Raw genomic sequence first — 13,367 nt, forward strand, 5'->3', positions numbered from 1 at the left:
GGACACGTTGTCACAGTTGCAAGGACAGCAGCCATTACCACCTAAGGAAGGGGTAGGCCGACTTCTGGAAGTACCACTTCCCTTTTCCCTCTATGACAATAACATTGGAGTAACGTTGCCTTTGCAGGTGTGTGTGTATGAGTGTGTGTTATATTAGTCAGGGTTCTCTAGAGAAACAGAACCATTAGGAAGTAGGAGATTTTATATATATATATATATATATATATATATATATATATAAAGAAATTTATTATAAGTAATTGGCTCACATGATTATCGAGGTTGACAAGTTCCAAGATCTGCAGTTGGCAAGCTGGAGACCCAGGACAGCTGGGAGTGTAGTTCTAGCCTGAGTCCAAAGGCTTGGGAACCAGGAAAGCTGATGGTATAGTTTCAGTCGAATAACTAGCAGGCTCAAGACCCAGGAAGAGCCAGTGCTTTCAGTTCAAGTCCAAAGGCAAGAAAAAAAAAACACAAAAGCAATTACCCAGCTCAAAGTAATCAGGCAGAAAGAAATTCCCCCTTTGCTGGTAGGAGGATCAGCTTTTTTGTTCTACATGTATTCAGACCTTCAACTGATTGGGTGGGGCCCACCCACATTAGGGAGGACAATCTGCTTTACTCAGTCTACCAATTCAGATGTTAATCTCATCTAGAAACCCCCTCACAGACATACCCAGAATAATGTTTGTCTAAGTATCTGGGCACCCCATGGCCCTGTCAAGTTGAGACATAAAATTAACTATCACAAGTCCACTCCTAGTCAACTTGGCACCCATACACATCTCCTTAAACCATACTTATCTCCAAATAAAGACAATGACAAGGTCATAATTCTGCCTAACATGATACAACTATCCTGTGTATAACCTGCCAGAAGAAGAGGTAAAGTCCTTGAGTAATGTTTACTTTTCTCCTTGATCTCCCGTAATTTAATACTATGATGTAAAATTAACAATACTTAGATACCACCATATAAAACCAATACATCTTGTGTTTCATGTTAAGAGAATAAGAGAGGGAAGAAAACAAAGATATTTACTTAATACACATACATAGACTCACACATACACAAACATGTTCATAAAAAAATACAGAGGAAATACTCATGACAACACTGTCCTCGTTTCTCTAACTGGTCACGTGGTCATAGCTGGTATTTATAACTACCTTCTTTCACTGTCCATTCTGTACTTCCCTTGCCTTCAGCAACCATAGCCTCAGCTGGGTGTGGTTCTTTGCCTGGCGGAGTGAACCTAGTTCCGAAGGGCCTGGACCATTAGTAGTCCTGCCTGGACTGAGTTGTTATAGTTTTCCATTGACTCTAATCACAGGTCCTGGTAATACTAAGAAAGCCCTAAGGAATCTCCTGTATTACAGACATACTCTTCTTTACCTCCCTTGTGGAGCAGCAGTCTGATTTACCCTTGGTAACCAGGACCAATCACCCCAGCCGGTACAGAAACTCCCTCTCTGCCTATTCATTCAGAGGCATAAGGATCCCAAAGTGGCAGTCTTAACCTCTAATCCAGTGGAATCACTGCTGTGTCTCCTAGTGGAAGCATTCCTCCCTTTGGAACTAACTAAGACCTTGAGGCCAGCAGAGCATCAGGTCACAGGAACAGGATGCACAGTGTTTTCCAGTGGGTCACTAGGGGTACCACTGGTAATAGTGAGGGGTGCTACTCCCATTTTCTGGACCCATGAATCCTGGCCGTGGGAGAAGAAGCACCATGTATTGGACTCTGATTCAGAGCGTGTACAGGCTCCTAGAGACCCTTGCCCCAGTCCTGAAGGGTATTACCACCTAGCTGTACTGCAGCTGAGTCTGCAAAAACCAAGTCCACCGTTCTGTCAAGCCAGCTGCCACAGGATGGTGGGGAATATGTGTCAGGTAGCACATATAAGTGTGTTTAGTACTCAGAATTTGCCTCTGCAGTGAGGTTACGGCAGTGGTTTGTCTGTGGTTTGGCCAGTCACCATGGAGCTGTCAGCAGAGCTGAGGGAGGTGGCTATTTCAGGGACCCCGGCCAATGCCCAGCTCAGAGAAGGGAGAGAATGAATGTTACTGAATTAAGTGAATTTCCCATTTGATATATTTTTAAATTAAAAATGGGATATTTCAGGGCCTCCCTGGTGGCGCAGTGGTTGAGAGTCCGCCTGCCGATGCAGGGGATACGGGTTCGTGCCCCGGTCTGGGAGGATCCCATATGCCGCGGAGCGGCTGGGCCCGTGAGCCATGGCCGCTGGGCCTGCGCGTCCGGAGCCTGTGCTCCGCGGCGGGAGAGGCCACAACAGTGAGAGGCCCGCATACCGCAAAAAGAAAAAAAAAAAAAAAAAAAAAAAAAAAAAGGGATATTTCATGCCTTTTTAAAAAAAACCTGTCACTGCTCAACCCTAGTTTAACAGTGATCCATACAGGAAAACACTACTTTACCATTTCACTAACCCTCAAGTAATTGCAGCTGGTGTAGAGGGAATGTAGGTTAGCAGGGAATACTCAGGACTAGAGGTTAGGTGTCCCAGGTGCAACCCTGGCCCTGTCTCTTGCATTCATGTGACCTTGCGCCAGTTGCTGTCCGTCCCTAAGCCTCAGTGTCCCCATCCATGAAATAATGGAGTTGGTTGGTCCCATTCAAAGCTAAGCTTCCATGAGCTTATAACCTGGTCTTATCTCTGGGTTTGATTAAATGTCTTCTTTCTAGATAACCCAGAATCCTTGTGTAGGGGTGCTGGGTCCTAGGCCACACAGAGTGACAAGCCCCTCCAGCAATGTGTCCTCATCTTGTTATTCACGACCCCCGCTGCCCCCCACCCTGACCCCGCCGGGAGGAGGTGGTCCCTGAGGTGAGGCCGCTGGGGTTGATTAGAAGGCAGCGTTGGTGGGAGAGCCTTGGGTTCCTCCTCCCCCTGCACCATCGCTTTCCCTTAGCCTGGGTTGCCATAAAAACGAGTGATGTAGGGAAGAAACAATCAAGCTTCCAGCTTTAGTGCTATAAAGTTATTCTGTTCTAATTCTCTCCTAGATCACCGTCGTATAGAATTGCAAGAGCAGATAGTTTTAAAAAGTGAGAACTAAAGGAAGATGTAGCTACTTCTAGTCAATTCAGTAAACATGACTCAGTTACCTGCCATGCGCCGACCCCTGTGTGGCCAGCAACAGGGGAGCCTAGCGGGGATTCTGCCCTTCAGGCCCTCCGTCCAGTGGGGAGCGGGCATAATACACCACGTCCTAAGTGGGAGCACACAGGGAGCTCAGGGAGAGGATTAATTCTTTTTGGTAGGAGGCTTCACAGAATAGGTGATACTGGAACTGGGTCCTGGATTTTTCAAAGTCAAGAATAAAAACAAAGAATTCTATGCTGAGTGAAGGTCACAAGCAAAGGCTCATGTACAGCAAGTAATTGGGGATGGGGAGTTTAGGCGTGGTTTCTGTGGAGGGCTCGCTGAGCCTGGAAGGGGGTTTGGGCTAGATATGGGGGCAGAGGGGTGCAAGGAAGACCAAAGAGTTTGGACTTTTCTCAGCAGGCCCAGGCAGTCCCGAAGGCAGAGTCAGTGGACTTGCCGACTAAGGACAGATGGACTGGAGGAGATGCTGGGGAGATGGGTGAGAGGTGGAAGGGCTCCCATGGTAGTGAGAGAGATCTTTCCTGAAGATAAGGAGGGGCCCCTGCCCCTCTCCACAACCCTTCTGCCATCTTGCAGAACCTTTGCTGTTTTCAGGGTGAAGCACAGACTCCCAGGAGCCCCCAGAGCCTGCTGCCTCTGGCCTTGGGGCTGTTGGAGTTGCCCTGAGCCCCTGGATGGGGGTGAGTTTAGATTAGGCTGTGGCTACAAATTGGGTAGGTGATGACAAGGGTCAGAGCCAGGCAACAGACCTGGGAGTGGGAAGGGGGCAGATGGCGGAGCCCTCTCAGAACCGAGAGTGGAGCCCCTAAGGACTGCTTGAGCCCCAGCTAGGAGCTCCATTTCACTTCTAAACTGGCAAATGGCCTCACCCCTAGTATCAGGGTGTCTGGCCCTAGCAGCAGATTCCCAGGGCCTCTGTACCGTCACACAGCCAGCTGCCCTGAGCCCTTCTCACCAGTGATTAACAGGAAGGTATGCGTGTGAACACTGGAGGGCTGGAGAACCCGGTGAGGTGCAGAGAGCAGACTGACTTGCTCGGCATCACAGCACCAGGGCGTGGAGGCATCACAGCACCAGGGCGTGGAGACTCAGATTTCAGACAGGCTCCAAAGTGTAGCACCTCCCCCTCTGGCAGGAGGAAGGTACGAGTGCACTTGAATTTCGGAGTAAGGTTGGGCAATCCGAGACCCGTGATCCTCGTAGCACTGTGGCTTCAAATGGACATTTTCAAAGCCCCGTTTCTCTCTAAGTTCAAGAAAGAGAGAAGAGAAATCAGAGCAAGGATAGGAGATAACGGAGCCCAGCGGGGTTTTTGTCCCCATCTAACAATTAGCCCTTCACTGAGATGTCTCTGTTACCTGATTTGCAAGTCAGGATGGGAGTTTTGAAAAGATCTAGTGGGGCTCCATTCTGTCTGAGAGCACAAACATTCCAGCTCGAGTTTCACCTGCCCTCAGCCCATGTTCTGAAATCACAGCACAGGGAGGGGTCAAAGGTATGCAGACCAGGAGAGGCCTCCGAGCCTCTGGCCAGGAGGGGATGCAGAGACCAGCAGGTGTCCAACCGTTCAACTTACAGGGCAGAAACTGAGCCCAGAGAGGGGAAGGAACTTGCTGTGGTCACAGGCCCGAGCAGAACCAGCCCAGGCCCGCTGCCCTCTCTCTTATACTCTATACTCCTCCTGTTTTAATTCTGGTTTAACAAGCGCTTATATGGCACTTTTTATGTGCAGACACTGTTCTAGGCACTTTGAAAATATTAATTCATTCAACCGTCATCCTAATCCTATGGTGCAGGCACTGTTATCGTGCCCATTTTACGGATGAGAAAACTGAGAGGTGAAGTAACTTGTCCAGGAAACTGAAATGAGGCAGTGGCAGAGCCATGACACGGCTCTAAAAGTTCACATCTTAGCCACACCGCTACAAGGCTTCACTGGAGTCTTCAGGAAGATAGTTTGAGCCATGGATGTGCTCTGGTTTTGTAGTTGGGGAAGGTGCTGTATGAAAAATTATCCCCTTTTCTTCCTAGAAACAGTCTGAGATGCTGAGGTCCTTATTCAATCTTGGCTCTGCTCCCAACTTTGACAAGTGCTTTTCCCTCTTTGGATCTCAGTTTCCCTATCTGCAAAATGGACACAGTGGGCCTAGATGCCCTCTGACACCTCCTCCAGCTCTAACTGTCTCTGATTTTATGAGCAGTTCCTGGCAATCTTATGACCTGAATTCGGCTAACAGGTAATGTTTCAGGGGGTTATGTTTTCAGTGATGCAGTTGTTAAGCCTCAGTGTCATGTGACACAGTAGAGTACACAGAGTTGGAAAGCTGCTTTGTTTGCAGCAGAGGATTCCAAACTTGGGCACGGTAAAAAAAAAAAAAAAAAAAAAAGTCCCCAAAACTTTCTCTCTCTTAGTCTGCGTCCTGGAAAAACTCAAGCTTATCATGCGATTGTTGCACTTGGACTCCCACGGGAGAGGAATGCTCCATGTGCTAAAAGTATCTGCTGTTGACTGATTCCCCAAGGGGATCTGCCCTTTCTTGTCTCTCTGGAGTTAAGTGGATGCTGCTCTGAAGCTGAGCCAGCTCCTCGGTTCACATTGCCTTTGTACCAGGCAACAGGGAAAACGGGCAATGTACAGTGATGTTTGAGAATGACAAGTTACACTGTGCCTTGGGCAGGGTACAGTGTGTGAGCTCTTATAGCATCAATAGATAGTTGACATTTACTGGGACAAAGCCCTGCATGGATTATCTTCTTTAGTCCTCTGAGTGGTTTGGTTATCAGCTCCATTTTAAAGATGGGGAAACTGAGGCTTAGAGGTATGAAGTAGCCTGCCCAGGAGCTGGGATTCCAGCCCAGAGAGTCAGACCCAGTAGCCTGGGCTGTTAACTACCACCTCCTGTGAGTGTGCGTGGGAGGGCCTGGAAGGCAACTTGGAGAACAAAGCTGGGGAATTACCAGCAAATTACTTTTTTCTAATTCAGTTTCTCTTGAAGTTGTTATGTTATTTTCACCATAAATATAAATCTTAAAAAAAGAAAGAAACCATCAGCACAAAGAATTTCACTATAAATGTTACTTGTTAATGAGGCTTTGAGGAAAAGGAGCAATCTTTTTTAGTGTCTCAGTAAAAGGGTCAGAATATTTACACAAGAGAAGATGGTAGAGATAACCCCAAACTTACAAAGAAATTGGGTTTTACAAGTTGATTTTGAAGTCTGCTATTGGGAGTCTGTGACACATTACAACTATAGAAACAACAATGGAAAACAACAGGCCCCTGCAAGGCCTGAAATAATAATAATAATAATTTTAAAACTACAGTTATTTCTCTGTTGAGGTCATCTTACATGCCAGGTGCTATGCTGTTTTATGGGCATCATCTCAAAAAACCTCCACGAGGATCCTATGAGGCTGATCCTCATAGGTTGGGGTTGAAATCATTTTAAGAAAAGGAAATGGATGCCCAGAATCACATAGCTGGTAGGTGATAGAATGAATTCAGGTAGACCTGTCTCCCTCAGCCCAAAATGTGTCAAAAGTTCTGAGACCAAGGGACCATGAACTGCAGGGAGGAATGATGGGGGAGAAAACCTAGGACTGTAGAATCTCAGAGTTAGAGGAACACTTAGACATGATCTAAGCCCCACCTCTATCCCTGTATATACAGACACGGCGCAGATAAAGAATCCCTGATTTACAGGGTCCCTCCTACACACATGTCATTCACCCAGTGCTTTACGTATTTCATCAAATCCTCATACCAACCCTTTGAGGTAAGCAGTACTATCCCCACTTTAGTGATGAAAAATCAATACAACAGCAACAACAAAAACCCTGAAACCCAGAGAAGGGAAGGGACTTGTTCAAGGTCACACAGCAAGTAAGCCACAGCACCAGGACAAAATCCTGGGACTTCCTGTCACACTGCATGGCTTCCCACCAGACTCCACAAAATCATAAAATCCTCCATATTCATGGCCCAAATGGTATCCTATAAACCAGAGGTTGCTCTTGGCTGTGCAGGAAGCAGCCATGTTTGGTCCACAGGGCTGTGGTTCTCCCTTGTAGCACAAACCAGCAGATTCACAAGCCCGGGACAGAAGTAAACAGTTGAAATGGAAAGAAATAAATCTCTGCTCTAAAAATAGGCACACATCCTTAGAAACACTGCCGGCCGTGCACAGAGCCAAGGATGGGCCTGGTGGGGTGAGGGCGAGTGGGGCCAGGTGTCAGTGTGTCCCCATCCCACGGGGTCTTCTGGCCCCGTGACCACCTCTCCACCCCACTGCCTTCCCCAAGACCGGCCTCCAGCCTCCCCAGAATGCCCTCCTCCCTGCCCTGCCATCCTCTCCTCCCTGCCTCTGCTGCTGGGGGACCTCTTGGGTCTGGAGCCCTTCATTCTCAAGTCAGAATCATCCCATTTCTCAAGGCCCAACCTCCCCACCCCTCCCTTGGGAAGCCTTCCTGACCCTCCCCCTCCAAGCCCCCAGCAGAGCACCTGCCCCACTAAAGACACTGAGCGGTTTCCTTTTTGACTTTGACATTTTTAATAGGAAGTATGTTAAACATACAATAGAGTACAGAATACACCTATGTTTCCACTATCCAAACTTAACAAATGTAAAAATGTTGCCTTACTTGATTCAGATCACCCTTAAAAAGAAAAAAAAAAATTACCATAGATAAAGTTTTAACCCTGTCTTCCCACCCGCCCCACAGTCTTCCCCATCTCTCCCACTGCCACACCTTCTACCTGAGAGGCAGCAAACCAGCACCCACAACATCGGGTAGGTAATATAACGAAGGGAGGAAGATGGACCAATTTTTGTGAGGCACGTGGCCATCTTGGGTCATCTTTTACTTTTCCACTCTTTTTTTTTTCTTTTTTTTTTTTTTTTTTTTTTTTTTGCTGTACGCAGGCCTCTCACTGCTGTGGCCTCTCCCGTTGCGGAGCACAGGCTCCGGACGCGCAGACTCGGCGGCCATGGCGCACGGGCCCAGCTGCTCCACGGCATGCGGGATCTTCCCGGACCGGGGCACGAACCTGTATCCCCTGCATCGGCAGGTGGATTCTCAACCACTGCGCCACCAGGGCAGCCCTACTTTTCCACTCTTGCAAGAGATGTGGACATAAGAAAGAAATTTTTCACTTACCACTTTACCTTCCAAGAAGAAAAGCAACAGCAGAGCCAGTGATAAATGTTAACCGTTTCTTGGCCTCTGTGTCAGAGACAGGAGGGAGTGGTGGGGACTGAGGCAAATGGGAGAGTTTGTGTTTGACTAAAGGGCACTTGCTGTTCCACTCCGCCATTTGTTGTCCAATATTGCCACGTCATCTAATTTTTCAAGAGAGGCTGGAGGGCTTCCCTAGTGACACAGTGGTTGAGAATCCACCTGCCAACTCAGGGGACTTGGGTTCGAGCCCTGGCCCGGGAAGATCCCACGTGCCGCAGAGCAACTAAGCCCATGCTCCACAACTACTGAGCCTGCGCTCTAGAGCCCATGAACCACAACTACTGAGCCTCGTACCACAACTACTGAAGCCCGTGCGCCTAGAGCCTGTGTTCCGCAACAAGAGAAGCCCCCACAATGAGAAGCCCGCACACCGCAGCGAAGAGTAGCCCCTGCTCACCGCAACTAGAGGAAGCCCGTGCACAGCAACGAAGACCCAATGCAGCCAAAAATAAATAGATAAAATAATTTATTTCAAAAAATTTTTTAAAAGAGAAAGAGCCTGGAAATCTGAATTTTTATGTGCAAGTTTCCTATTTGAAAACGTTGGCAGCTCATTCAAATATACAGACAAAACCAAGTTTTGGCAGTTGATTGGACTATAGGTCTCCCAGTTTCCAATTCTGACTCTGTTCACATGACAGATTTTTAGATAGATAGATAGATAGATGAAAAGTACCTAGCCCAGTGCCTGGCACATAATAGGTGTTTAATAAATGTTTGTTGAACCTGAATATATGATTCGCCCACTAGAATCTAGGGTTCTTGCCATTTAGAGCCACATTGTAGCACCACAGGTATAGGGCAGCCAGGTACAGTTGTGCAGGTTGTGCACTGCACAACCCCAGCAACCACTGTTCACATAAACCAGAGAACGTATAATGCCCTTGGAGTTGTGCCAGTGCACAACTTGCACAACCAGATACAGCTGCCCTGACAGAGTCTCCCCATAACGCAGTGTCTGTTCAGTGGAATGGAAGTGAGCAGTTATGCCCTATGGTGATAAAACTGATGGTCATAGTCTGTTTCTAATATAGAGTTCAAGGCTTTATTCTGAGGCTTCAAGCTAAAGGGGATCTTGACCATTTTACAGAAAGGGAATTCAAAGTCAGAGAGCACCAGTGCCCTGTTTGTGTCCTCAAAGCCCTGGGATGAGAACCCAGGCTGTCAGTTGGAATGCAGTTCAGCTGTGAGTAATAGAGATTCAAAATAACATGATGTAAGCAGTGGTTTATTCATCTCATAAAAGTCCAGAGGTGGGCAGTCTAGGGCAGGTAGGGAGCTTAGCTCCCCAAACGTCCCAGAGTCCCAGGTTCCATTCAGCTCACGTCCTTGCCATCACTAAGGTGTAGCCCCCATCCTCATGATCCAAGGTGGTGGCCAGGATAGCTGCATTCCAGGCATTAGAATAGAAGAAAAGGGGTGGGGGTGGACAAAAGGAGAAAGGCCATTTTTCAAGTACCTTTTAAGGAAAGTTACTGGAAGTTGCCACTGGGCAGTTCTCATACCATGACCCAACCTAGCTGCAAGGTAGCCTGGGAAAAGTAGTCCTTAATCTAAGTGGCCATGCGCTCAGCTAAGGGTGGAGTGCTTTTATTACTGGAGAAGGGGAGATATGATACTGGGGACAATTTGAAGTCTGTCACTATGGGTTTGCCAGTCTGATGGCCTGATGTTCTGCTCTGCCAAAAGTTCTGAGGAGGAGTGAGAGGAGTTGCTAGGAATTTAAATCCAGATCCCCAAAGGAAACATTACAAAGGTCTTACTCTCTAGCTTGGCATTTTCCAAAATCTCCATCAGGAAACTCTGGTCCCATGGTGGGCACCCGCACTCTAGCACCCTTCATAATGCATCCCCTTCCCCAGACCTGCTTGGGGCAGTAGCTGGGTGCCCAGCAAACAGCTCAGGGCAGCAGGTATGATGCTGACTTGAAGGGTGTCCAAGAAATACCACCTTTTTCCTGCTGGAGCATCAGTGCTGTGTGATTCTGGACAATTCAGAACACATTAGCACTCACTGCTTGGTGCTGGAGATTCAGAGACGACTAGGATACATCCCAGCTGGCCTTTGAGGGGCATTCAGTCTCCTTGGGGAGAGGGATGCCGCATAAATGTGCTCCAAGACAAATTAGAAGGAACATTATATAAGAATTGGCAAGATGCCTCAGGGTGTTTGGAAAGAGAATCACCAGATCAGTGCGGGGAGCACAGCAAAGGCTGGACAGGGTGCCCAAGGGAAGGACTTTGAAGGATGAATGCAGGGAGGGGAGGAGGGATGGAATTCCAGGCAGAGAGCACAGCCTGAGCAATGCCCTGGCAGGGTGAGGGTGTGGGGCACGGCTGCAGAATGCGGAGCAGCCTGGAGTGGCTGGAACATGGAATACTTAAAGATGAGAAGATCGGGAGGCTGGAGTAGGGTGAGGTCAAATCACGAAAAGCTCTCCGTGTCTGGCTGATGAATTTAGTCATGATTCTGTGCGTTAGTAGAGGTGCTGAGCATTTCTGAGTGTGTTGGGGAGTGGCCCGGTCAGATGCGCCAGTTGGTGCAGTCCGTCTGGCTGATGGAAGGGAGTACAGTTGGAGAGGCCCGAGGCAGGGAGGCCAGCCTGAGGCTACTCTGATGGTCCCAGCAAGAGACAGCACAGCTTGAACTAGGCCGGCTCCTAACGGGTGGAGACGTTTCCAAACCCTACAGCCTCAGACTCTTTCCCCTGGCGAGCCACACCCCCTCATCCTGCCAAGCCTCTGTCTCCCCGGTGCTATCCCCGGTTACATCCCTCTCCTCTCTTCTCTTACCCCGGCTGTCCTGCCTGGTGCCCTGGGGCTCACTCAGCTCAGGAGCCACCGCCTCCAGGAAGCCTGGGTAGAGTAAGCTGCTCACACTTGGGTGTGTCTCCCTCTCTTGGGCCCCTGTGGAGCGCAGTCACTCATTCGTTGTCTCAGGGTGCCCCGCACAGCGGGGAACGTGGAACATTTTCCTTGTACATGAGGCAGAAAAGGAGGATTAGGAGAACGCTGGGAAGGGAAGGTTTGGCCTCACCTTGTGCCATGAACAGCAGAGAGACACAAAGGGTGCTGTTGTGAGCCATAGGTTCCACCACAAACAACTACTGGGCTTGGGCTACAGGGGTGCCTTTGGATGTCAGCATGAATGCCCTGTAAAGCTGTCCGGGGGATGTGCTAGCTCCTGGGCTTCACCAGTGGCGCAGCAGGGTCATGGTGGCTGAGCCAAAGGCCTGGCTCTTTCTGGAGAGAACCGGAAGAGAGGAGGCGGCCCAGAGTGCGTTGGGCGGGTGGATGGGTGGGGAATGTATGGAGAGAGGGGGCATATTAGAGGTCTGGACCCGCTTGTCCCGTCTGTGACCGAGGCACGAGTGCTGTGCTCTCAGGCTAGGTTTTGCCGTGCGTGACAAGAAAGCTCTGCTGAAGCCCCACTGAGTGACCTCTAGTGGGATCTGGAAGCTGCTGGTGAACGGGGCAGAGGCCGGGCGCTCTGTCTCCTGATGGGCCCCGAGGCACTGGAGGGCCACGCTTTACACAAGGGGAATCAGACCTGGCAGATAATTGGAAAATAAAAGTCCTCAAGGCCACTTGAAAAAAAGCATTTGGGTCAAATGCCGTGTAAAAGGTAACTGGATGGCTGACTGGCCTGTTCAGTGTTCGGACTGCTGCTGTGGTGGACGGGCGTCTGGGCAGGCTGAGGTCGTTTGAAGCAGGAGAGAGAGAGAAATTTACCTCCAAAACTTCTCAGTGGGAATTCTGAGAAATCTACCTCCTGGGTTTCACTCTTACCCAGGACAGTAACTCCATGCCTCAGTTTCTCCACCTGTAAACGGAGACCAGTGTGATAAAGAGGTGTACTCCGGAGAGGGAACCTGGTTCTTACACGGGGCCACATCTGGTTTCCAGGATCGGTTCTTAGAGGAAGGCAGCCGGGTGGGATGGAAAGCTTTCTGGGGCTTGGAATTCAGGAGCCCGTGCTCTCGGTCCACGTGTGACCTCAGGCAAGGCCCTTGCCCTCCCCGGCCCTCGCTGCCAATACCCGATGAAGAGCACTGTCCACCCTCTTCTAGGGGGCTGTGTATGGTTCAGTCACAGAACAGAAACCCAGGACTCCTGGAGCCCAGCCCAAGGGGGGGGACACATTGTACATTCCCTTGTTCTTAGACGTAGCTGATTTATGGGGGGAAAGTGATAAAATTCCTTGTTTTTTGTCACTGTGAAGAACCAGGGTGAAGGACATTGTATATGTGCTAAGCCACCAGTCTGAAGACACTCATACTGATCCTTGAGAAGCTAATTATGTGCAGTGTCACCTATATATCAGCTTAGGCTTCCTGGCTGTGTGGCTAACAAGCTGTGTGACTTTGGGCAAGTGACCTCAGTTTCCCTTGCCTCAGTTTCCCCAACTGAAAATGAAAGAATTGGCCCGGAGGCTGTCTCAGGGCTTTGCAGCTCTGAGCTGCCAGGAGTCTATGATCCTTTTAATACATTGTATGTGTATGTGTATGTGTGTGTATGTGTTGCTTGTGGGTGCACTTCTAACCCAGCCCGCAGTAGTTCTAGCCAGGATGGAGTCTCTCATAGCCCCAGCTATCTATAATTAGATAATTATAGTGATAATTGTGTAGATGCTTAATATTTGGCCTTTACTTCACCTGTTTGCAGGGTGTTAGAGCTCCTAACAACGCAGTTGAGGGTTTGTCAGTTTTCATTGTCCTGTGGGCAGCTGGACTCCAGAGCTTGGGTGAGAAAATTAGACTAAGATGTTAACCTGTCAGGCTGTACATCCGAGTTTTAATTTTACAACATTAAACGGAAGTCACCATTTAAAAAACCACAAGTAGGGAACTACAGGAAGAGATTGCCTAGTTTTTCCCTCTGTGATTATTTCCAAGAACATATTAAAGTTTTGATTCATTTTTAATTTTTTTTAACCCTCTAAATTAAAAACCCATGTATACACCTCTTTCTTCCTCTGGCCCAGAGCCTGAAAGGAGCAAG

General features: G+C 48.8%; 1 protein-coding gene across 1 annotated transcript in view; it reads left to right on the forward strand.

Annotated features, from left to right (window-relative positions):
- The window catches only part of TMOD1 (tropomodulin 1), an 81,448-nt gene that overhangs the window by 21,407 nt on the left and 46,674 nt on the right, over positions 1-13,367 (forward strand). The window lies entirely within an intron of this gene.

The sequence above is a fragment of the Mesoplodon mirus genome (assembly GCF_964341445.2).
Source record: "Mesoplodon mirus genome assembly, chromosome: 1".
NCBI classification, from domain to species: Eukaryota; Metazoa; Chordata; class Mammalia; order Artiodactyla; family Ziphiidae; genus Mesoplodon; species Mesoplodon mirus.